This window comes from Schistocerca cancellata, chromosome 12, assembly GCF_023864275.1.
Source record: "Schistocerca cancellata isolate TAMUIC-IGC-003103 chromosome 12, iqSchCanc2.1, whole genome shotgun sequence".
Taxonomy (NCBI): Eukaryota; Metazoa; Arthropoda; class Insecta; order Orthoptera; family Acrididae; genus Schistocerca; species Schistocerca cancellata.
The window spans coordinates 105,745,962-105,773,191 of NC_064637.1; the positions used below are offsets into that span (position 1 = coordinate 105,745,962).

General features: G+C 42.2%; 1 protein-coding gene across 1 annotated transcript in view; it reads left to right on the forward strand.

Annotated features, from left to right (window-relative positions):
• LOC126109491 (protogenin A-like) overlaps positions 1–27,230 on the forward strand; it is a 288,364-nt gene that overhangs the window by 105,554 nt on the left and 155,580 nt on the right. The gene's annotated exons all lie outside the window — the stretch shown is intronic.

Genomic DNA, 27,230 nt, shown 5'->3' on the forward strand with positions numbered 1-27,230 from the left:
TGCTGCGAAAGGTGGATATACACTGTACTAGTGCCGACATTGTGCATGCTCTGTTGCCTGTGTCTATGTGCCTGTGGTTCTGTCAGTGTGATCATGTGATGTATCTGACCCCAGGAATGTGTCAATAAAGTTTCCCCTTCCTGGGACAATGAATTCACGGTGTTCTTATTTCAATTTCCAGGAGTGTAGGTCTTCCACAGAGTATGATATGTTTTTGTACAGAGGTTATTTAGCTTAACAATTTGGATCATAATTTACTTATGTATATTTTATGATTGTGCTTTTTTCTATGTGTTACTATTTTTATTTATGTATACTATCTAAACATCTGAAGAAATTGACTGATTCAAGTTTTTCGTTCTACATAAAACGAGGGAGAAGTAACTGTGAAGCAGAATGTAAAATTTGTTAAATGTTATGTTCCCATAGTACAAGGAGGAAGAGAAGATATTAAGGATTATTTAGCAGACGTAAAGCATAAATGAAACATGTACTTTGCAGTCACTTCAAAAAATAATGGTTAGTTATCTTGTTTCAAACTCATTCAAAAAGGGCAAATTAGTAGCAGCAGCGGAAGTTGCAATGTTGTGTCAAATGTCTTTTGAATCAGTGGAGTGTATTTCTGGGCTAAACTCCAAACTTTTTGATGATTTCGAAGCACCAGAATGATGCAACGTTGGGCAGAACAAAGTAAACAGCAGTTGTGAAATCATAGTGTGCGACACTGTCAAACAAATAGACGATGGTCTTTCAAAGGTTATTTTGGGGTAGCTACTTCCGGTAGTAATCACAAAGCCCCAGGAAATATTTCCATTAATTAATTCATTTTTTAAGGTTAAGAGAGGGGTCCGGTTTCTGCTTCCCAAATGATGTCCATTTTTAGCTAGTTTAAGAGAAATATCTAGTTCTGTCAGGCAAAAATTACGGCAAATCTAGCCTTTCTTCACGAATAAGTTGTACTTTGTCACTGAAGCAATGAGATTCGGTTGTTTTCACCTGCATTTCACCATCAGTCAGTCTCCAGATAGTTTTCTAATCCTTGGAACGCTAAATATAATAACTATTTCGGTAATGAAGTCGAAAAAATAATTAAAAACAAACATTAATCTTACGGGATTTGAGGTCCGCCAGTTACGCAAAACACCATTTTTCTCGGTACCCAAACATGTTTCGGCACCACTGTGTTATCATCAGTGGGTTTTCGTTTTCATTTATTCTTTACATTTGGCGAGCATGAATTTTCTGGACCACTTTTGTGTTAATTATTACAGGTAGCTTGCCATGTTTTCGTGTGGCAAGCACTTAAATTCTCCGCATCATGCTGAGATGTGATGCATACGTAGCTATAACAAATATTTTCCACATTACACCAGAACAAACCACAATCACATTGTGTTCTGGTGTAGTGAAAAGCGTTTTACTACGCTATTTGTGGAAAATACTTGTTATAGCTACGTATGCATCACAAGATCTCAGTATGATGCGGAGAATGGAAGTGCTTGCCACACGAAAACATGACAAGCTACCTGTAATAATTAACACTAAAGTGGTCCCAGAAAATTCATGCTCACCAAATCTAAAGAATAAATAAAAATGAAAACCCACTGATGATGGCACTGTGGTGCCGAAACATGTTTGGGTACTGAGAAAAACGGTGTTTTGCGTAACTGGCGCACCTCAAATCCCAAAAATTTTAACTGCAAACATGGCCAATACAAGGAGCTGCAAATCAAAGATGGATATTAATATTACGACTAGCGTTCTCGCCGCAAGGAGCGCTGGTGTCGTTACAAGTGATACGCAGTAAAATTTTTAATAGAGCAGTTAGTTAGTTAGGCCGGTATTACACTATCAAATTTCTATGTCAAATGTCTTTGTCCAATAACTTTGTCAAAGATATTTGATGGTGTAATAGGGAACTTTGTCAAATTTCGTCCAGTATTTGATCAAATCTAGGGCCTCCCTGTAGATTTGATAAAAGAAGTCGCTTGTCTTCTGTTCACTGCAATGTGACATGTTACCACATGGAGCGCTAGCATCGCTGCATTCTGTCGTCTGTATTGTTTCTATAAACATTGCGGGTAAATGCAATTGGTGTGTGCCGACAACTACAAAATTAATAGAGATGTATGAAGCTGATGAGGCACTTTACAGCGTGAGGCACGCTGAATACAAAAATAGATTACGAAGATTGGAGACCTGACCTAACCTAACCTAACCTAACCCTCTCCTGTAGCAAGGAATCGGAGTGTTAGAGTGAGCCTGTCTTCTGCAGAAGTAGCAGTTCTTAAGTGCATATTGTGCTTTGTGATATGAGGATACACTTCATTGAGCACATACAGAAATGTATGCTCATCCATTCTTAAGGAACTGATGTACGACTTGACGTCCTTCACTATAAGCTCACGCGTAACAAGTTTTGTTGAATGCTTTTATCGTGTCGTCGTAAAACCCAGGTATGTTTCCATTTTTCCCCCGCTTCTCTTCCGCATATGGACACAGTGCAATTGTGGTACATGCAACTGCTGCGGTTAATAACAAGTTGTTGTTGTCAGCCATCTTGAGCTTTGACGAAAAATATGATGAGAGTGTAATACCCCTTCTAGCGCTACGTCGAAGATCTTTGTTCAAATGGCTCTGAGCGCTATGGGACTTAACATCTGTGGTCATCAGTCCCCTAGAACTTAGAACTACTGAAACCTAACCAACCTAAGGACATCACACACATCCATGCCCGAGGCAGGATTCGAACCTGCGACGTAGCAGTCGCGCGGTTCCGGACTGAGCGCCTAGAACCGCTAGACCACTGCAGCCGGCCTCGAAGATCTTTGTCAAATATATTTGACGGAATATTTGATTACATCTTTGACAAAGAAATTTGATAGTGTAATACCGGTCTTAGTGAGTGTGTAGATTGTGTTACGTTAGACGGCTGTGCCACGCGGGGATGTCGGGAAGCCGGGTTCGGCTACGGCATGTAAACGCAGCGACGACTGGCCGCCGTGTTTGTGCCGGCCACGTGTTCAGGTGGCAGCCGGCGCTCTGGCGTGACCTTGGCGCGTGGGGCCCGTCCGGGGTGGAACGTCACGCCTAGTGCGGCCGCCCGCCGCTCGCGGCAGCACCGCCGGGCCGCGCGCTACTCGCTTGTCTCCCCCCCCCCCTGTACAGTTCACTGTCCGCTGCCGCTGCGTAGACATGCTGGCGTAGCTTATCTCCAGCGTGACGACACGCCTCCGGCACCGTTCTTCCGATAACATTCAGCGTGGAGTAAGTGAAGGAACCGGAAGCTGCCACATTACTCCATTCTGCGCTTTTCGTACATTAGGCTCCAGCGTAATAAGACATCGCGAACAGAATGACCTCATCTGTGACGACTAGCATGGCTCCCGAAAGTATCGGTCGCGCGAAAACCATTTTGCTTGTTCTCGCATGACATCCTAAAGCCACGGATCGAGGCAGTCTACATATACGGCTGTGTGTTCATCCCTTACTCGACAAACCACAGTGAAGTCGCACAGGGTACTTTTCCATTGTACGAGTTGTTAGAGCTCATTCCCATACCACGTTCGTATGGAGCGCGGGGAGAATGTATGACCTCACTATCCCAACGGGACAGTACGTAGGAGGTTGTAGCATAGACGTAGAGCAGTGGTTCCCAACTTGGGGGTAATCACCCCCTGAAGGGTAAAATGTAATTTTCTGAGGGGTAAAAACAAAATATCGGTCACAGAATTGAACTATTTTTAAGAGATCATTACTATTATCACTACGTCGTTAGACTGTAATACTGATTAGATAAGTTACCATAAATTACATTTTTTTCTTCAAATGCTTGCATTAGCCCGTAACACAAAGTGGTGGACCGCCACGCACCTTGCGGTGGCCTGCGGTGTAGGTATACACAGGTATCTGTAATGAAGTAGTGGCTAATAAAAGCAGCTCAAGTATTCGATAACATCTTGACACGAATCCGTATTTGGTGGGAAGATTGTCAGCTTGCTTTAAATTTTCAAAAGAGTGAAATTTTTCACTTCACAGAATAAGAAAAAATAGTGTTATGACAGAAGTGTCAATGAGTAACAATCGCAGTTCATACAAATACCTGGGTATAGAGGCATGAAATGGAGTGATGGCATAGGCTCAGTCGTGAATAAAGGCAGGAGGGGGGGGGGGGAGGGAGGGCACACTTAGGTTTATGAGTAGCACTCCGTCTTCAGGCCACAAATGGCCCATCGGGACCAACCGACCGCCGTGTCATCCTTAGATAAGGTTGCGGATAGGAGGGGCGTGTGGTCAGCACAGCGCTCTCCCGGTCGTTACGATGGTTTTCTGTGACCGGAGCCGCTACTATTCGGTCGAGTAGCTCCTCAATTGGCATCACGAGGCTGAGTGCACCCCGAAAAATGGCAGCAGCGCTTGGCGGCCCGGATGGTCACCCATCCAAGTGCCGGTCACGCCCGACAGCGCTTAACTTCGGTGATCTGACGGTAACTGGTGTATCCACTGCGGCAAGGCAGGATAGAGTACTGAGAAAATGAAATCGCCTACAAAGGAAGTTGCTTAGGAAATAATAGTGCGACGAATCGTAGAATTTTGCTCAAGTGTGCGGGTCCTGTTCCGAATGGGGCTAACAAGGGATGCAAAACATTGTAACCTACCCATTATATTTGTTTCTGTATTGAAATTTAGCCCAACTCTACCTCCCATTCTCTAAAAGGTCTACGTATTGTCAAAACTATGTACCCGCAAACTGTTATCCAAGTTAAGCTGGTAGGCTAACCTTTAGCTAAACAGAAACTAATTTGAGTTGAACTGTAACTGGTTTCAACACATCTTGTTTTTATATTAAATGCGCGACTGAAGTAAAAAAAAAATATAGCCTAATTAAAATTTCCACTTGTCTCGCGTCTTGGCAACATTGTTGCAGATGTCTCGAAAGGACAACAGCAAACAGCAGGCAGGCAGCGGCTAGGCGAGATTTCTGTTTTTAAGTAAATATTCAAACTGTTGCATACATGGCGCAGTGTGGTAATGCGTAATGATAAATAGTAGAATGGGGAGGGTAACTGATCCTATGAAATGATATTCCAAGACAACGACTTTAGTGAAGCTTTGCGTTATCTTCATACATAGCATTGGTCTGAACAATATTATGCTTCACAAAGTGAACAGTGATTTAAAAAGGGTACAACGTTAACAGAGAATTTCTATAAAAAATCAAACAGCTTAATCAGTTGAAATATTAATGCATGATTCAGGGAAATTGGGTGGTGTTTCTCTCAGCTAGTGAACAAAGTAAACTAGCTGCCAATAATTATTTCTGCAAATTAGGTGCGCCGTGCTGCAATCTTACAGAGGCAAAGACTGTGCCACAAGACCAAAGACTGTATGACAGACGATTTACGTAACTTGATCTCTCTTTGATGTGCACATCGATAACATACAAAAATCAAAATGATATGTCCACCTTAGATATCCTCCATTTCTCCGACCAGAACTTTTCGACGGCGATTTCAGATGGGTAGTCGGCAGCTCGTGGTCGTGCCGTAGCGTTCTCGCTTCCCGCGCCCGGGTTCGATTCCCGGTGGGGTCAGGGATTTTCTCTGCCTCGTGATGACTGGGTGTTGTGTGATGTCCTTAGGTTAGTTAGGTTTAAGTAGTTCTAAGTTCTAGGGGACTGATGACCATAGATGTTAAGTCCCATCGCGCTCAGAGCCATTTGAACCATTTTTTTTCAGATGGGTATGGAATGTAGCCAAAATTCCAAACATCGTGGATAGAAACATACAAAACATGTTACAAAGAGAAAATTGCTTTACAGGAATGTGAGTTGAAGAACTATAAAAAATTCGAGATCATGCGAATTAAGTTATGAGTCGAATTCACCCCATGTTTTATGTGTTTGAGAACGTTCTGCACAGGGCTATTTTGAGAGTTAATATGTCACATTAGTATTGAACCAGTATTGGTGATCCACATATACAGGGTTATTACAAATGGTTGAAGCGATTTCACAGCTCTACAATAACTTTATTATTTGAGATATTTTCACAATGCTTTGCACACACATACAAAAATTCAAAAAGTTTTTTTAGGCATTCACAAATGTTCAATATCTGCCCCTTTAGTGATTCGGCAGACATCAAGCCGATAATCAAGTTCCTCCCACACTCGGCGCAGCATGTCCCCATCAATGAGTTCGAAAGCATCGTTGATGCGAGCTCGCAGTTCTGGCACGTTTCTTGGTAGAGGACGTTTAAACACTGAATCTTTCACATAACCCCACAGAAAGAAATCGCATGGGGATAAGTCGGGAGAGCGTGGAGGCCATGACATGAATTGCTGATCGTGATCTCCACCACGACCGATCCATCGGTTTTCCAATCTCCTGTTTAAGAAATGCCGAACATCATGATGGAAGTGCGGTGGAGCACCATCCTGTTGAAAGTTGAAGTCGGCGCTGTCGGTCTCCAGTTGTGGCATGAGCCAATTTTCCAGCATGTCCAGATACACGTGTCCTGTAATGTTTTTTTCGCAGAAGAAAAAGGGGCCGTAAACTTTAAACCGTGAGATTGCACAAAACACGTTAACTTTTGGTGAATTGTGAATTTGCTGCACGAATGCGTGAGGATTCTCTACCGCCCAGATTCGCACATTGTGTCTGTTCACTTCACCATTAAGAAAAAAATCTTGCTTCATCACTTAAAACAAGTTTCGCACTGAACGCATCCTTTTCCACGAGCTGTTGCAACCGCGCCGAAAATTGAAAGCGTTTGACTTTGTCATCGGGTGTCAGGGCTTGTAGCAATTGTAAACGGTAAGGCTTCTGCTTTAGCCTTTTCCGTAAGATTTTCCAAACCGTCGGCTGTGGTACGTTTAGCTCCCTGCTTGCTTTATTCGTCGACTTTCGCGGGCTACGCGTGAAACTTGCCCGCACGCGTTCAACCGTTTCTTCGCTCACTGCAGGCCGACCCGTTGATTTCCCCTTACAGAGGCATCCAGAAGCTTTAAACTGCGCATACCATCGCCGAATGGAGTTAGCAGTTGGTGGATCTTTGTTGAACTTCGTCCCGAAGTGTCGTTGCACTGTTATGACTGACTGCTGTGAGTGCATTTCAAGCACGACATACGCTTTCTCGGCTCCTGTCGCCATTTTGTCTCACTGCGCTCTCGAGCGCTCTGGCGGCAGAAACCTGAAGTGCGGCTTCAGCCGAACAAAACTTTATGAGTTTTTCTACGTATCTGTAGTGTGTCGTGACCATATGCCAATGAATGGAGCTACAGTGAATTTATGAAATCGCTTCAACCATTTGTAATAGCCCTGTATTTTTAGCACACAGGAAGTAAGTTGGAGTGTCTATATCACTCAAGTCCTACATTTCTGAAGCACAATCACATATGGCAGTAGCAATTTGCACGATGGAAATAAGAGAGAGTGATTGTCACAAACAAACAACCTTTCTTTATCTAGTTGTAATAATGTCACTGTTGTGGAAGCGACTCACAGACCCAGTGAGACTAAGCTCAGTTCTCAGCTGACACCACCCCCCCCCCCCCCCCTCTCACATACATCTACATCGATACCCTGGAAATCACATTTAAGTGCCGGGCAGAGGGTTCATCGAACCACAATTCTCTATTATTCCAATCTCGTATAGCGCGCGGGAAGAATGAATACCTCTGATTTCCCTTATTTTATCGTGGTGATCATTCCTCCCTATTTAAGTCGGTGCCAACAAAATATTTTCGCATTCGGGGGAGAAAGTTGGTGATTGGAATTTCGTGAGAAGATTCCCTCGCAACGAAAAACTTGTTTCTTTTAATGATTTCCAGCTCCAAACCTGTATCATTTCTGTGACACTCTCTCCCATATTTCGCGATAATACAAAACGTACTGCCTTTCTTTGAACTTTCTCGATGTACTCCGTCAGTCTATCTAGTAAGGATCCCACACCGAGCAGCAGTATTCTAAAAGAGTACGAACAAGCATAGTGTAGGCAGTCTCCTTAGTAGGTCTGTTACATTTTTTAAGCGTCCTGCCAATAAAACACAGTCTTTGGTTAGCCTTCCCCACAACATTTTCTGTGTGTTCCTTCCAATTTAAGTTGTTCTTTATTGTAATACCTAGGTATTTAGTTGAATTTACGGCTTTTAGATTAGACTGATTTATCGTGTAACCGAAGTTTGAGTTCCTTTTAGCACTCATGTGGATGACCTCACACTTTTCGTTATTTAGTGTCAACTGCCACTTTTCGCGCCATTCAGATATCTTTTCGAAATCGTTTTGCGGTTTGTTTTGATCTTCTGATGACTTTATTAGTCGATAAACGACAGCGTCATCTGCAAACAACCGAAGATGGATGCTCAGATTGTCTCCCAAATAGCTTATATAGATAAGGAACAGCAAAGGGCCTGTACACTACCTTGGGAAACGCCAGAAATCACTTCTGTTTTACTCGATGACTTTCCGTCAATTACTACGAACTGTGACCTCTGTGACACACACAAACAGTAAAATGTAGTAGTATCTGCTTGAAGCAGACTGTAGATCCATTGATAACTTTAAAGCGGTCTTGAAATGTCGAAGAATTCCTTATGTAAATCAGTTGCAGCTTATATTTGTGAAGTATGCAAATATTTGACTGAAATTTGCATTGTGCTAAAACTTTCTGTATTCTTTGCTGCATGTTATTAAGGTACCAAGGTGTACGAAGTATATGAAAGAATTTTCTCGGACCAAAGTGGGCACAACTGATATGTGTATACAAAAAAAGCTTATTTACAAAATCATCGGGTCTGCACACAACACAAAGCGTCACTGACTGTACATCTTTTGAAAAGAATAAAAGTGTCTTATTGCAGTGTTTGTTTTGTCATATCATTTACATTTTACAATTTTCCAGATAGGGTCCTTTATCTGTTCATGCGCCATGTCCCAAAGGCTACGTTTCGTATATGCAACAGACTGAAGTTTTTCTTCTTGAAAAAACCATTACGAACAAGTGATGAAGTATCCGCTACAACATTTTGAGAACCAGGAATATGAACAACATTGAAGTTAAACTCTTCTAAATACAAAGCCCATCGTTTCAAACTATCATGGTTTAGTTTAGATGCTATTAGAAGTTGGAGTGCTCGATGATCATTGTACACTTGTTATGTTTCCAAAATACGAACCAAAATTTAGAAAATGGCGAAATAATTGCCAATGCTTCCAACTCGGTTACAGAATAATTTCGTTCATATTTAGGTAAGGCACGACCGACAAAGGCTGTACTTCTCTGTACAGTTACACCATTGTCTTCAAATTCGTGAAATAGATGAGCGGCAAACCCAATTTTCGATGAGTCCTTTAAGAAAAAAATCTCGTGATAAATCAAGATGTGCAAGTATTGGAGCATTAAAATGATCATCTTTCAAACTTTGAAACTCTAACTGTGGTTGTTCATCCCAGTGCCATATAGCGGTTTTGTTAGTAAGTTAACATAATTTAGAAATGGCTAGAATTTTAATATTTAAAAAACGGCAATAAAAATTTTCTAAGCTATGGAAACTTAAGAGTTTGACATTTTGTGGATGGGGGGGGGGGGGGGGGGGACTGCCGTAATTGCTTCAGGTTTCTCTGAGTCTATTTCAGTACCTTCTGATGAAATTCTATGACCAAGAAAGTTTTCTCTCTTTCTTCCAAACTCTGATTTTTCTAAGCTGATAGTGGTTCCCTAATCCTCAAGAATGTGCAATAAACTTCTCAAAATACGGTTATGCTGTGACCAAGATTCTTCTACTATATCGTCAACATAGTGTCTTTTGAACTAGTCGGGTAAAATGGTGTTCAGACCGTGAATAAAGGCAGCTGACGAGATGTTGAGGCCAAAAGGTAATTTACGAAACTGGTAGCACAAACCAAAACGTAAGAGAGCATTATACCTACAATGTGGGTGTAACTCTGTTTGCCAAAAACTTATGGTGTAAGTCTGCAGAAGATAAAATTTGCACACCATAGAAACTTTGCAAGAATTCTTCTAATGTTTGTGGTCTATCTTTTTCTGTTGAAATAATAGTGTTAATCTGTTCAGAATTCAATACAAGTCTAATCGCGCCATCTTTCTTCTTCACAATATGTAATGGGCTGTTATATGAACTGACAGCAGGTTCTATGATTCCTTGTTCTAGCATAGACTGAATTTCTGCCTTCATTTTTTCTTTGTAGCAAGCTGGAGAGATGTATAGTTTAACGCAAAACTTATTGTGCTCTTTGACCTGGAATTTGTATTGAAAACGCTTAATAGTTCCTGTGTGATGTATAAAAACAATGGAATGTGTCTGTATATCGATTTCCTGATCAGTGTCATAGTAAAAGGTATACACACAACTTATGTCGTTACGAAAGTATTCCGATTGAATTTGCGATGCATTATGTCAAAAAACATGAACAATTTATTTCTTCTTCTTGTTTCGAGATCCAGTCTTGAAATGTTCCTACTTCAGCGGCATTGAAATTCAAAACTGCTTTATATTTGTTTAGAAAATCTATCCCTAATATTATTTCAGTTGACAAGACAGGAAAAATCAAGAAATTCACCGAAAACTTAAAGCCCCTGTGATCTATACCCTCCTTCCTAATTCCATCTATTTTACACATTAGTCTTTTATGAAGATTTGGGAGGAGCGAAGATTACAATAAACTTTCTAGTTTACTTAGCTTGTCATGTAGAGTTGGCTCCAGTTCTTCATGTCTAGGGGTGTGATTCTTGAAACTGAAAATGTCACATTTTAGATCCTCACGGTTGGATTGATCTAATTAAATTTGAAGATTGTTGTTGCAGAATTTTTGTTTTTACGTAAATATATTTTTTACGTTTTAGGTATATCATACAACCTTTCGATTTTTCACATTAGCAAAGCCGAAATTACATAGTTAGCAAAAAATACAAACAAACGTCCGAACAGATCAGAGGCATGCTTACGACTCTCACACTCTGCGGAAATAAAAATATTCCAAAGGGTTTACAATTTTTCGTAACAAATAAATTTCTAATAGTTTCTGTTACGTTATTACTTTCGATTATTATTTCATAAATGAAAGGAGAAATAAACATAGTATTTAATAATAGAAATTTTAAGTGTGCCATAATTCGTAATTTCAAATGTTTATAAAATTTTTTTAACTGTACATTCAGAACTAGTTCTTACCGATTATAACATCGATACAAACATTTTGTAAAGTAATTCATTTTCATAAATTTTAGCTTGAAATATAACGTACTGTGTATAAAATTACATGAAAGTTTTCGGAAAATCAACTGAGATAATACTGACCTGTCCAAAGTTCGAAAGATAATCCTGGTATCGACAACTACTGTCGGGGAAAAGTAATGCTAGAGGAGAATGTCCCGTAACACCTTGACACAAAAAACCACGTCAACACTTTTTCCAGAAATCGCTCCTTGTATTTTAATCTTATTTAAAGGTAAAGTAGGACAATCTGTTATTGCCATACACTTGTAGAATGCAGTGTCACTGACCACAGAAATAGGATTACCAGAATCAAGGACAGCGGAAAGGGTAATTTTGCCTACTGAAATGTTTATTACTGGATATACTACAGGGTTTTGCTTCGAGTAAAATGTCTCTACTGTCCTCAAAATGCACGAAGTTCAAAGTTTCGGCAGCGGCGTGTTTTTTGTGATCCATAGAAGTGCTTGGTGTTGGGATCGCAAGTCATTGTCTTGCTTTTGTTTCCACGTCGTTGATTATCTCGCTCATTTGGTGATCTGTTGCACTGGGCTGCCCCTTCCACAATTTTGCCACTGTGATTTATGATGTTGACTACTGCGACTATGTTGGTTGCTATTTGCATAATTGTTGTTGTGCCATGTATTTTGTGGATTTGATCTACATTGTGCCCATCAAAATTTGCACAATTTCCATATAAGTTAGTGTATTGTCTTTGATTATTTTGGTTTTTACGATAGTTACGGTTACGCCTACTCTCATTACCATAATTCCTGTGATGTCTGTTATATTCAAAGTCAGACGTCCGGAAGTTGCTTGTATCACAATAATAATAATTCAACAGCGAGAACTGTGCGTCATATGGACGATGTCTGTTATCCCGTCTGTAATTGTTTCTGTGGTTGTGTTTGTTATGCGAGTTCCCAAAGTTTTTGTTTTCACGTAGTACAAAAGCATCTCACGCGTCGTAGTTTGTTTTGTTTGTTCTTGTGTTCTTTCGTTAAACCGTTGTCGCTGTCCGATTCCAATTCCTGAAGTAATGTGAGATATGCTTCTAAATCATCTTTACATCTGCTGCTCAAAATTACGCGTCTCAGGTCAGTAATTCTGTTAAACAAACGCGAATAAGCTCTGACGGACTGTATGGATTTGATAAATACTGATTTCTGCGTACCATGTCTTCAAAGTATTTTACTGGGTTAGAGAAGTCAGACTGTTTAAATTTTCGTAAAATTTTGTCCAATGTTTTGTGGCATGCGACCAAGTAGGCTGACAAAAATGCTCGGTAGAAATTATTTACACTTTGGCAGTCTCTCACTATTGAGCGCATTCTTGCCACAGGTTCATTTTCCAAATAACCGCACAGAAATTGTAATTTATGTTCAAGTCGCCGATTTGGTGGTAAAGAATAAAGGACCTGATCACTCCATGCTTGGGGGTGAATTTCGTTAGTGTAGTTCCTGAAAACATTGAATTTAGCATTTTTCTGTATTAACCAGATTGGTCTCTATAGAAAGACATCGGCGATTCATTGTGTTATATCGTGGAGAATGACCTAAACGACATAAATTTGTAAGGTCACCAAAGTTTTCTGAATATGGACGTAAACAGTCAAATTCCTCCTCTTCGTCGTCGCAATTAAGCATTCTTTCAGTACGCTCGACTTTTTCATTTATAGTGTTCCTATAACGTATTGTCCTGATTAATTTTCTCCTAGTTGCCTTTATAATTTAGTAATGATTGGTATTCTGCTGTGTCTGAAAATTGTACTGCCACTGTGTCATTTGAATCTCTATCTGCACTGTCTGACAAATTTGCCATTTTCATTGTCAGGTCATCAACTATGTTAAGATGTTCGTTCTGTTCCTTGGGCTATGTAACTGTCGCACTCGGGACTACTGTGTTGATTTTAGCTAACAACTCGTCATTACGCTGGATTGTTTTCATGTTCTGTTTCCCCTCGCGAAATAGCTAATTCTTGGTTGAACGCCATTTTTAATTTTTCCCCTACGTGAATTACTGCTTTCTTCCTGTAATTTTTTTAAAAATATTATCCATAAGTCATTTTCTATTTTGTTCCTGTGACTTCCCATTGTCGTCTTGTGTTTCGTCGTTCTTCGTACACATTTCGTCTTGTGTTCCCTTCCCTAATCTCAGTCAATCCCCTCTCTCTGTTCTTCCCCCCCCCCTCTTTATTCATTTGCTCTTCATTTCCCCTTTCTCTGCCCATATTCTCTCCCCTCTCTGTCCACCTATTCCCCCCTGCACCCCCCTCCCTCCCTCCCCCTCTCTCCGTCCCTCCCTCTGACCTTCAGCCTAGTTTGTTGTTGTTGCAAAGGCAACCTTGATTCTTTTGTTGTTGTTGTTGTTGTGTTGTTGTTGTTGGAAAGGCAACCTTGATTCGGAATAGAATGGGTAAATCGGTTGGGATCAATGGCATACGGGGTATGAGAGAGACCTCTCCATCTGCTGGAGCTGTTAGAATAGTAGCTTCAGTGACCTTATTTCGCGTAGTTTTAATCTGCGAATGGGTAGGGTTACAAAGCATCGGAGTATTCAGATTCCACAGTAGTATTCTAATCGTAAGCCGAAAACCCGTAAATACAACTTTCCTGTTTTCTGTGAAATCTAACTGCGAAGAATAAAACGAAACAGCACTTTCTTTTCTATGCGAATTTTGTTTAAAGGTATATATAAGGAGAAAGAATATATGTAAGAAAATTTGTGAACATCACAGCACCGCAATTTTCTCCTCGCAGTCTTTTAAATAGAAAACTTGTACACTGTTAAAAAAAATTAGCATATGTCCTTCTGCATGTTTGTTATACCATATGAAGAAATCTTAAATTACACCGAAGAGGCAAAGAAACTGGTACACCTGCCTAATACCCTGTAGGGTTCCCGCGAGCACCCAGAAGTGCCGCAACCGCAACACTACATGGCATGCGCTCGACTAATTTCTCAAGTAGGGTTGGAGGGAACTGACACCATGAATCCTGCAGGGCTCTCCATAAATCCGTATGAGTACAACAGGATGGAGATCTCTTCTGAATAGCACGTTGCAAGGCATCCCAGATATGCTGAATAAATTCCATGTCTGGGGTGTTTGGCGACCAGCGGAAGTGATTAAACTCAGAAGAATCTTCCTGGAGCCACTCTGTAGCAATTCTGGACGTATGGGGTGTCGCATTGCCCTACTGGAATTGTCCAAGTTCGTCGGAATGCGCAGTGGACATGAATGGATGCAGGTGATCAGACAGGATGCTTACGTACGTGTCACCTGCTAGAGTCGTATCTAGACGTATCAGAGGTCCCATATCACTCCAGCTGCACACGCCCCACACCATTACAGGGCCTCCACCAGCTTGAACAATCCCCTGCATATGCAGGGTCCATGTATTCATGACGTTGTCTCCATACCCGTACACGTCCATCCGCTCGATACGATTTGAAACGAGACTCGTCCGTCCAGGCAACATGTTACCAGTCATCAACAGTCCATTGTCGGAGTTGGCGGGCCCAGGCGAGGCTTAGCTTTGTGTCTTCCAGTCTTCAAGGGTACACGAGTGCGGCTGAGAAAGCCCATATTGATGATGTTTCGTTGAATTGTTCGGCAGCATTGAAATCAGCAGCAATTTGCGGAAGGGTTGCACTTCTGTCACGTTGAACGATTCTCTTCAGTCGTCGTTGGTCCCGTTCTTGGAGGATCTTTTTCGGGCCGCAGCGATGTCGGAGATCAGATGTTTTACCGGATTCCTGGTATTCACGGCTCACTCTTGAAATGGTCGTACGGGAAAATCCCCACTTCATCGCTACCTCGGAGAGGCTTTGTCGCATCGCTCGTGCGCCGACTGTAACACCACGTTCAAACTCATTACAATCTTGATAACCTACCTTTGCAGGAGCAGTAACCGATCTAACATCTGCGCTAGACTCTTGTAGTGTTACATAGGCGTTGCCGACCGCAGTGCCGTATTCTGCCTGTTTCTGTATCTCTCTATTTGAATACCCATGCCTATACCAGTTTCTTTGGCGCTTCAGTGTAGTTACAAACTACGGCATGCATTCAACATGCAAACGTCTCTACAGATTTCAGATTAATGTTATGACGTATTCGATATGCCTGCCGTTATTGGCAATGATGTGGCGCAGACGAATAGCGATATTCTGCATTACCCGCCGAAGTGTCGGAACATCGATACTGTCGATGACCTACTGAATGGCTGTTTTCATCTCAGCAATAGTTTTGTGGTTATTGCTGTACACCTTGTCTTTAATATAGTCCCAAAAAAGAAGTCGCATGTGTTCAGATCCGGAGACTATGGCGGCCAATGGTGCCCCATGTCAGTCGCCTCTGGGTACCCCAGAGCCAGGATGCGGTCCCCAAAATGCTTCTCCGTGTCATCAAACTCTCTCCTGCTTCGACGGGGTCGAGCTGGTCCGTCTAGCATGAACCATATCTTGTCGAAATTAGGGTAACTTTGGATAGTGGGGACGAAATCATCCTGCTAAATCTTCACGTACCGTTCGGTAGGCACCATGCCATCATGGAATATGACACCGATTATTGCGCGACGGGACACTGCACATCACACAGTCACCCGTTGATTCTCAGTCCCCCAACGCGCCAATTTTGCTTATTGACGAATCCATCAGAACCATACAGACGCATACTTATTCCCATCATGCCCCCGCCAGTTTGAACGTCTTAACGCAAACCTCTCAGAAGTTATGGCGCTTGTATTTAATATAGTTCAATAACTGTCACCACATAAATAGTCTGTAGCCGTCCGAATTTTATTGGAGTATCGTACGAGAAGTTCAATAGGTAAAGATCTTTTAGAGATTTTTGGTAACACCTTTTCGCCGGCCGCTGTGGACGAACGGATTTAGGCGCTTCAGTCCGGAACCGCGCTGCTGCTACGGTCGTAGGTTCGAATCCTGCCTCGGGCATGGATGTGTGTGATGTCCTTAGGTTAGTTAGGTTTAAGTAGTTCTAAGTTCTGGGGGACTGATGACCTCAGAAGTTAAGTCCCATAGTGCTTCGAGCCATTTGATTTGAACAGCGTTTCCTAGTTATATATTACATAAATATTTATATGCAATATATTTTTCAAAACTGTGTAGCCTCTTTTCGTCAGGACGTTTTTTAGGCTATCGTGTAAAAATTCGAAGTAAATGGGTCAAGAACTTTCGAAAAGTTTTGCTAAAAACCTTTCCCCTTTATATAGCATATATTTATTTATGTACCGTACTGAATTTTGCATCATAAACTGTTTTCGAACATTACGAATTACCGCGAGGAAAAATATCTGTTGACACATAGTCAACACACTCGAAGAAAATGATTTTATTTGATATCCCGTATTATCGTACTTTTGGTAACAAACGTAAGTGTGGCACTGAGTCGAATACTTTTCGGAAGTCGAGAAATACTATATCTGCTTGGCTTCCGGGATGTGATGTGAGGAACGTGCGAGATGGGATTCTTTCGCATCACTTACTTTCGAAGAGCTAGGAGATCCAGTATTAGAATCGGAATTTAAAAGAGCTTTGGAGGACTTACGGTCAAATAAGGCAGAAGGGGTAGATAACATTCCATCAGAATTTTTAAAATCATTGGGGGAAGTGGTAACAAAACGACTATTCACGTTGGTGTGTAGAATATATGAGTCTGGCGATATACCATCTGACTTTCGGAAAAGCATCATCCACACAATTCCGAAGACGGCAAGAGCTGACAAGTGCGAGAATTATCGCACAATCAGCTTAACAGCTCGTGCATCGAAGCTGCTTACAAGAATAATATACAGAAGAATGGAAAAGAAAATTGAGAATGCGCTAGGTGACGATCAGTTTGGCGTTAGGGAAAGTAAAGGCACGAGAGAGGCAGTTCTAACGTTACGGTCAATAATGGAAGCAAAGCTAAAGAAAAATTAAGACACGTTCACAGGATTTGTCGACCTGGAAAAAGCGTTCAATATAAATTGGTGCAAGCTGTTCGAGATTCTGAAAAAAGTAGGGGTAAGTTATAGGGAGAGACGGGTCATATACAATATGTACAACAACCAAGAGGGAATAATAAGAGTGGACGATCAAGAACGAAGTGCTCGTATTAAGAAGGGTGTAAGACAAGGCTGTAGCCTTTCGCCCCTACTCTTCAATCTGTACATCGAGGAAACAATGATGGAAATAAAAGAAAGATTCAGGAGTGGAATTAAAATACAAGGTGAAAGGATACCAATGATACGATTCGCTGATGACATTGCTATCCTGAGTGAAAGTGAAGAAGAATTAAATGATCTTCTGAACGGAATGAACAGTCTAATGAGTACACAGTATGGTTTGAGAGTAAATCGGAGAAAGACGAAGGTAATGAGAAGTAGTAGAAATGAGAACAGCAAGCAACTTAACACCAGGATTGATGGTCACGAAGTCAATGAAGTTAAGGAATTCTGCTACCTAGGCAGTAAAATAACCAATGACGGACGGAGCAAGGAGGGCATCAAAAGCAGACTCGCTATGGCAAAAAAGGCATTTCTGGCCAAGAGAATTCTACTAATATCAAATAGCGGCCTTAATTTGCGAAGAAATTTCTGAGGATGTACGTCTGGAGTACAGCATTGTATGGTAGTGAAACATGGACTGTGGGAAAACCGGAACAGAAGAGAGTCTAAGCATTTGAGATGTGGTGCTATAGACGAATGTTGAAAATTAGGTGGACTGATAAGGAATGAGGAGGTTCTACGCAGAATCGGAGAGGAAAGGAATATGTGGAAAACACTGATAAGGAGAAGGGACAGGATGATAGGACATCTGCTAAGACATGAGGGAATGACTTCCATGGTACTAGAGGGAGCTGTAGAGGGCAAAAAGTGTAGAGGAAGACAGAGATTGGAATACGTCAAGCAAATAATTGTGGACGTAGGTTGCAAGTGCTACTCTGAGATGAAGAGGTTAGCGCAGGAAAGGAATTCGTGGCGAGCCGCACCAAACCAGTCAGTAGACTGATGATCAAAAAAAAAAAAAAAAAAATGTGTGTGGAACCCACGTCATTCTGCCCGAGATACTTCACTTCAGTATGTTTCAGTACAACAACGAATTGGATGTCATTGAGGGAGGACGGTAATTTTTTGGGGCTCTTCTGCTACCCTTGCAGACTGGTGTGATCAGCTGTAGGCTGAGAGTAATGGTACACGGCGGAGCTGTAGTGCAGCCGAGCGCAGACACGCACACACCTCGCCAGGGCGACGATTGGAAAATTACCCTCGGAGACAGACGCCTTGAGGGCGCCTTTGATCCGGTCTGTGAACGTCTCTCGCGCTGCCCGGCGATCCCTGTCCCAGACTAAACGCTTCCCTTGTCGCTCACGTCCCCGAAAGCGTTCGCCCATTTCCCCGCGGGAATTTGCACCCCTGCTTCGGAATGGCGTGTTACACATTTACCACTACTAACCTTTTCTGATAATACAGTTATAAATATTGTTGTTGTTTTGGTCTTCAGTCCAGAGACTGGTTTGATGCAGCTCTCCATGCTACTCTATCCTGTGCAAGCCTCTTCATCTCCGAATAACTACTGCAACCTACATCCTTCTGAACCTCCTTAATATATTCATCTCTTGGTCTCCCTCTACGATTTTTACCCTCCACGCTGCCCTCAAATACTAAACTGGTGATCCCTTGATGCCTCAGAATATGCTCTACCAACCGGTCCCTTCTTCTAGTCAAGTTGTGCCTCAAATTTCTCTTCTCTCCAATTCTATTCAATACCTCCTCATTAGTTATGTGATCTACCCATCTAATCTTCAGCATTCTTCCGCAGCACCACATTTCGAAAGCTTCTATTCTCTTCTTGTCCGAACTATTTATCGTCCACGTTTCACTTCCATACATGGCTACACTCCGTACAAATACTTTCAGAAACGACTTTCAGACAAATCTATACTCGATGTTAACAAATTTCTCTTCTTCAGAAACGCTTTCCTTGCCATCGCCAGTCTACATTTTATATCCTCTCTACTTCGACCATCATCAGTTACTTTGCTCCACAAATAGCAAAACTAATTTACTACTTTAAGTGTCTCATTTCCTAATCTAATTCGCGCAGCATCACCGGATTTATTTCGACTACATTCCATAATCCTCGTTTTGCTTTTGTTGATGTTCATCTTATATCCTCCTTTCAAGATACTGTCCATTCCGTTCAACTGCTCTTCCAAGTCCTTTGCTGTCTCTGACACAATTACAATGTCATCGGCGAACCTAAAAGTTTTTATTTCTTCTCCATGGACTTTAATACCAACTCCGAATTTTTCTTTTGTTTCCTTTACTGTTTGCTCAATATACAGATTGAATAACATCGGGGATAGGCTACAACCCTGTCTTACTCCCTTCTCAACCACTGCTTCCCTATCATGTCCCTCGACTCTTATAACTGCCATCTGGTTTCTGTACAAATTGTAAATAGCCTTTCGCTCCCTGTATTTTACCCCTGCCACCTTCAGAATTTGAAAGAGAGTATTGCAGTCAATATTGCCAAAAAGTTTCTCTAAATCTACAAGTGCTAGAAACGTAGGTTTACCTTTCCTTAATCTTTCTTCTAAGATAAGTCGTAGGGTCAGTATTGCCTCCTGTGTTCCAACATATCTACGGAATCCAAACTGATCTTCCCCGAGGTCGGCCTCTACCAGTTTTTCCATTCGTCTGTAAAGAATTCGCGTTACTATTTTGCAGCCGTGACTTATTAAACTGACAGTTGGGTAATTTTCACATCTGTCAACACCTGCTTTCTTTGGGATTGGAATTATATTCTTGTTGAAGTCTGAGGATATTTCGCCTGTTTCATACATCTTGCTCACCAGATGGTAGAGTTTTGTTAGGAAATGTTAAAAATTTAAAAAACCTTGATACAAGAAACTTGTAAAAAAAAATATGTGTTGCCTTGAAAGACTCTTCGGGTTTGCGGCCAGATCCTAAAATCAAACCCAGCGAGGTGGCGCAGTGGTTAGCGCACTCGACTCGCATTCGGGAGGTCGTCGGTTCAATCCCGCATCCGGCCATCCTGATTTGCTTGAGGTAAATGCCGGGATGGTTCCTTTGACAGAGCACGGCCGACTTCCTTCCCTATCCTTCCCTAATCCAATGAGACTGATGACCTCGCCGTTTGGTCTCCCCCCCCCCCCCCAGATCAATCCAATCCAATCCTAAAATTAACTTGATTCAGTATTTCGGCGATCTAATAGTTCGCCATCTTCAGGAGAGCGCCGATGTTGACAAGGGAAACTACCCATCGGAGACCCCCTCCTCCCTACCTCTCTCAGATTTAATGGTAAGGTATCCTAGTGTATAGCCCGTCAAAAAATAAACACAGATAAAGGATGAAGACACTAAGAAAGTGCACCGAACTGAAAAAAAAGGCAGAATGGAAATAGTCAACGGTCCAAGAACAGGAAGTGCAATAAGGAGCAATCAAACAGCGATGGCGTCGTGGATAAGTGTCCATCGTGATGGATTGCCAAGTGGGCGACCCGTGTTCGAAGCTCCCTCGTGCCATTTATTTTTTTCGCAACATTATGAACCGTCCGTCCGGTCATTGAAATGTTTGTTCTCTTTCTGTAGTCTTCGCAGGTTTATTCGTATGACTGGTTTCGGTTCATTTAGAAACATCTTCAGATCAGATATTTCGGTTACAGGAGTAACCCGTCCAAATCACCTGTGACGCAGCATGTGTGAAAGTTGCTGTATTTGGACGGGCTACTCCTGTAACCGAAATATCAGATCTGAAGATGGTTCTAGATGAACCGAAACCAGTCATACGAATAAAGATTTGCAATCAAGACGGATTATAAGTAACATTTTAAAATCACTGGTTGCGGCTATCCTATCAGACATTATGTCTGTTTTTGCAAAGTCTTGGCAGTTGTCACTATACATTGGTCATTGCCATGGAATCACGTGGTAAGAATACGTAACCGCCACGGCGCAAGTAAACGTGATGAATAGTGGGAGCAGTCGGGTTACCACATAGACGTCTCGCAGAAATGAAAAGAGCAAATAAACGGGTGTAACTATGTTACAACGAAGGAATTCAAGTGTCAAGACTTCCAAAACGGTACGTAACTTCAAAAACGTTAAAACCATATGTTTTGACATTACACAGAGGAACTGTATGATTGTGAAACTGTTGCGTTCATTTGTTGCAGCTTATATGACAAACTATAAAGTTTTCATAATTTCCTTGGAATGATCGCATTCACATTCTTACGAACACCTATATCGGGCAAGGAGGCATATCTCACTCACTCACCAGTAGTACAAATTAGGTACGTCGATAAGAGATTCCTGTCATATGTCACTAATGCCGTGTGATCAGACGTGTTTTCGAGTGTAGGATTTGGTTGACTTGTCGCCTTGTCACCAAAAGTTTGCGGATCCCATTCGAAAGCCTCTTCCTTTCGGCTGCTAATAGTATAGTTGTGCAGAATCAACGGTCATTATTGGTCCCTACCTTACACCTCGCTGTTGAAAACTCACGTTACACCACGATACAGACACAAATTTGGATGCAACGAACAGAAGAAGGAGGAAAGAAAATAAGAGGTGATTTTCCCTTGTGAGTCTCGCTTTGAACTGATCAGCCAGCAGCGTTCTTTTCAAGATGGCGAAGTTGGATCGTCAAAATATTCCGAATCGATTTGATTTTAGGATCTGGCAGCAAACCCAAAGAGACTAAGACCTATTACGCCGGGAAAACCTATGAAGTCACAATATGTATTGCCCTTTTAAGTTTGATACAAAGCAGTAGTATTTTGGTCCAAGCGTCGTCGCGCCAGGGGACCGCCGAGTACATAAAAAATATTCAAAAGAGAAGTTAGCAGCATCTGTCCTTTTATAGCCACTGTTTGCCGTCATCTCCTCCAAACCTGCGCGTGCCGCATGGATACCACAGAATAGCTAGTGAAGTTGTAATTACTTATTATATAAAATACGAAAAACAATTCCCGTTCAAATAGCTTAATTTTGTTACTCTTTATTTTATATCATATTTGTACATAATTACGTACCAATATATTTTCACGCATTAATCTGTCTTACGAAGCATATGTCGTGGAGCGATTTGACGATAGCATACTACCTCACTCTTCATTAAATCGCGAGCGCGAATCGGAGTAAATTCATTTAGCACTAGGAGTCAACGATTTGATACTGTTGTTTTGTTATTTACCTACGTTGCCTCCATTGCTTACTTGTATTTAACTTCCATGCTTCGTCATATTTAGGTTATTCACTTCTTATTTTATTTACTTAGCGGTCACCCGACGCGCGTATTTGTCGGTCTTGCAATTTTTAATTTGAGTTTTCTTTCATGCATATGATCGACACTCTGTCCTCACATTCGCACAAATACTTTGACGGACAAAAGACGAAATTGCGATGCGAGATTTTATCACTTATCTGATTTACGTGTTTCTTTTTGTAATTCACGCATACATTCAGTGATCATGTTTTAGTATATATGTAGTTAATTAAGGTAGGTAATGATGTAAGCAATGTGCAGTGGCGATAATTCTAAAAAAAAAAAAAAAAAATGGTTCAAATGGCTCTGAGGACTACGGGACTTAACATCTGAGATCATCAGTCCCCTAGAACTTAGAACTACTTAAATTTAACTAACCTAAGGACATCACACACATCCATGCCTGGGGCAGGATTCGAACTTGCGACCGTAGCGGTCGCGCGGTTCCAGACTGAAGCGCCTAGAACCGGTCGGCCACCAGGCCGGCGGCGATAATTCTAAATCAAGTGGGAAGAATGTTGGCTGTCATTGCGCTCTCATGCAGTAGGCTGCCTTAACTATTAGGGCAAAATCATTTGATTTAATACTGAATTGCCGGCCGGGATGGCTGGGCGGTTCTAGGTGCTTAACTCTGGAACCGCGCGACCGCTACGGTCGCAGGGTCGAATCCTGTCTCGGGCATGGATGTGTGTGATGTCCTTAGGTTAGTTAGGTTTAAGTAGTTCTAAGTTCTAGGGGACTGATGACCTCAGAAGTTAAGTCCCGTAGTGCTCACAGCCATTTGAATATTAAACAATTATTGTAGACCTCAGAAGTAACTACAGAAAATCTGCGAGGGCGTATGTTTATTTTCTACAGTTGAGTCACTGTCATCCTTTTTTCTGCTAATCATTTTGAGTTCTACGGTCTGGTACTACGTAACTTGAGGTAGCCCATATATTGCTTAGCGTATATCAAGAGAGCACGCTGGCGAAAAATATTTTTACTTAATTTAGCTGATGAAATTTAAATGGCTGAACCGACTTTCATGGAACATCGTTAAAAACCATCCCTATCAAACCAACCGCCAAATTAAAAAAAAAAAGAAAAGTGAATTAAAATTTGACCATTCGTTTGGGAGCTACGCACACGTTAAACTTATAACACCCCTCTGTCGGGAGTTGAAATACCTACTTGATTTCCTTTTCGTGGTCTTCAGTCCTAGTACCGCTTTGATATAGCCCTCTGTCCGGTCAGCCCTGTGGAAGTCTCGTCATATCTACGTAACTATTGTGACATTCGAGGAACGTTCAATAAGTAATGGAGCACATTTTTATCCTCGGCCAATTTCGGTTGAAAAAATGCGTAATTTGTTGTGGGACATCGTGGAATATTCCCACTTCAGCCCATAATGTCATGAAGTTCCGATACGTGGCGGCCTTATACGTAGTCTTCAAATTGACGCCTGTAACGGAGTTGGGTTCCAGGCAGGGAGCTGTCACTGAGTTTCTTTTGGCGGAAAACCAGAGCATCACAGATATTCATGGACGCTTTCAGAATTTCTACGAAGACCTGGCAGTCGTTGGACGAACCCCTACGATGTCCCGCGTACCAGCCGGCCGCACACAGGTGTGCTACCATTGTACTAAACAATATTCTGTGTATTGTTTGAATTGTTTAAACAATATTCCATACACTGTATTGGTACGTCGACGATATTCCGTGCCCCGATTTGTTCCCCTTCATAGCACGCCGTCCTGGACTTGCATTCCAGCAAAATAATGCCAGCTCTGACAGGGCGAGAGTTTCTACTGCTTGCCTTCGTGATTACCAAACCCTGCCTTGGCCAGCAACGTCGCTGGATCTCTACATCTACATGGATAATTCGCAAATCACACTCAGGTGCCTGGCAGAGGATTCATCGAACCACCTTCACAGTAATTCTCTACGAGGTGCATTCAAGTTCTAACGCCTCCGATTTTTTTTCTCCAGACTGGAAAAAGATAGAAACATGCGCATTGTTTTAAAATGAGGCTGCCTTCATTGTCAATACGTCCCAGAGATGGCAGCACCATACGGCAGATGGAATTTAGCACCAGCGGCGAGAATGAGAACTGTTTTAAATAAAATGGCGACGTTTTCCTTACTTGAACAGCGAGCAATCATTCGTTTTCTGAATTTGCGTGGTGTGAAACCAGTTGAAATTCATGGACAGTTGGAGACATGTGGTGATGGAGTTATGGATGTGTCGAAAGTGTGTTCGTGGGTGCGACAGTTTAATGAAGGCAGAACATCGTGTGACAACAATCCGAAACAATCTCAGGCTCGCACAAGCCGGTCTGACGACACGATCGAGAAAGTGGAGAGAATTGTTTTGGGGCATCGCCGAATGACTGTCGAACAGATCGCCTCCAGAGTTGGCATTTCTGTGGGTTCTGTGGACACAATCCTGCATGACGACCTGAAAATGCGAAAAGTGTCATCCAGGTGGGTGCCACGAATGCTGACGGACGACCACACGGCTGCCCGTGTGGCATGTTGCCGAGAAATGTTGACGCGCAACGACAGCACGAATGGGACTTTCTTTTCGTCGGTTGTGACAATGGATGAGACGTGGATGCCATTTTTCAATCCAGAAACAAAGCGCCAGTCAGCTCAATGGAAGCACACAGATTCACCGCCACCAAAAAAAATTCGGGTAACCGCCAGTGCTGAAAAAATGATGGTGTCCATGTTCTGGGACAGCGAGGGCGTAATCCTTACCCATTGCGTTCCAAAGGGCACTACGGTAACAGGTGCATCCTACGATAATGTTTTGAAGAACAAATTCCTTCCTGCACTGCAACAAAAACGTCCGGGAAGGGCTGCGCGTGTCCTGTTTCACCGAGACAACGCACCCGCACATCGAGCTAACGTTACGCAACAGTTTCTTCGTGATAACAACTTTGAAGTGATTCCTCATGTTCCCTACTCAGCTGACCTGGCTCCTAGTGACTTTTGGCTTTTTCCAACAATGAAAGACACTCTCCGTGGCCGCACATTCACCAGCCGTGCTGCTATTGCCTCAGCGATTTTCCAGTGGTCAAAACAGACTCCTAAGGAAGCCTTCGCTGCTGCCATGGAATCATGGTGTCAGCGTTGTGAAAAATTTGTACGTCTGCAGGGCGATTACGTCGAGAAGTAACGCCAGTTTCATCAATTTCGGGTGAGTAGTTAATTAGAAAAAAAAATCGGAGGCCTTAGAACTTGAATGCATCTCGTATTATTCTAATCCCGTACAACGCGCAGAAAAAACGAACACCTATATCTTTCCGTGCGAAATCTTATTTCCATTATTTTATGATTATGATCGTTTTTCCCTATGTAGGTCGGCGTCAAAAAATATTTTCACATTGAGAGGATGAATAATAATGAATGTATGGCATTGGTGGCCGGGAGACCGCTCGCTGGGCGGTTCGGCCGCCGCTCCACAAGTTCTTTAACGCCACTACGGCGACTTGCGAGTAAATGAGGATGAAATGATGATGAAAGACACACAACACCCAGTCATCTCGAGGCAGAGAAAAACCCTGACCCCGCCGGGAATCGAACCCGGGACCCCGTGCGCGGGAAGCTAGAGCGCTCCCGCAAGACCACGACCCGCAGACACGTTCGGAGGAGGAAGTTGGTGATTGAAATATCGTGAGAAGATTCCGCCGCAGCGAAAAACGCCTTTGTTTTACTGATGGCCACCCCAAATGCTGTATCATGTCCTTGACACACTCTCCCCTATTTCACAAAACGTGCTGCCCTTCTTTGAACGTTCTCGAGTTGCTCCGTCAGTCCTATCTGGTAAGGATCCCACACCGCGCAACAGTATTCTAAAAGAGGACGGAGAAGCATAGTGTAGGCAGTCCCTTTAGCAGATATGTTAAGTTTTGTGAGTATCCTGCCAATAAAACGCAGTCTTTGGTTAGCCTTCCTCACAACATTTTCCATGTGTTCTTTCCAATTTAACTTAATTAGGTATTTAGTTGAATTTACGGCTTTTAGATTTGACTGATTTATCACATAATCGAAGCTTAACGGATTCCTTTTTAGCATCCATGTGTGTGACCTCTCACTTTTCATTATTTAGGGTCAACTGCCAATTTTTGCACCATACTGATTTCTTTTCTAAATCGTTTTGCAATTTGTTTTGATCTTCTGATGACTTTACTGGTTGATAAACGGCAGCATCATCTGCAAACAACCGACGATGGCTGCTGAAATTATCTCCTAAATCGTTCATTTAGATAAGGAACAGCAAAGGGCCTATAACACTACGTTGGGGAACGCCAGAAATCGCTTCTCTTTCACTCGATGACTGTCAGTTGCTACGAACTGTGACCCCTCTGACAGGAAATCACAGATCCAGTCACATAACTGAGACGATATTTCGTAAGCACGCAATTTTTCTACAAGTCGCTCCCTCTCCAAATGAGAATACGAGGGCTATCCACAAAGTACTTTACGTTTTGGAATTAAAAATAAATAAAGTATTGGAATTTTTTTTGTTATATACAGATGAAAGCCGCACTTAAATACTACTTTTCTACACAGTTGCCATTTAAATTGAGGCACTTATCGTAGCGATGGACGAGCTTGGAAATTCCTTCGTCGTAAAATTCGGCCGCCTGCGCCTCCAACCACGTGGCGACTGTCTTTTGGGACAGAAAAGGTGTGATTTTTGTGGATTTCTT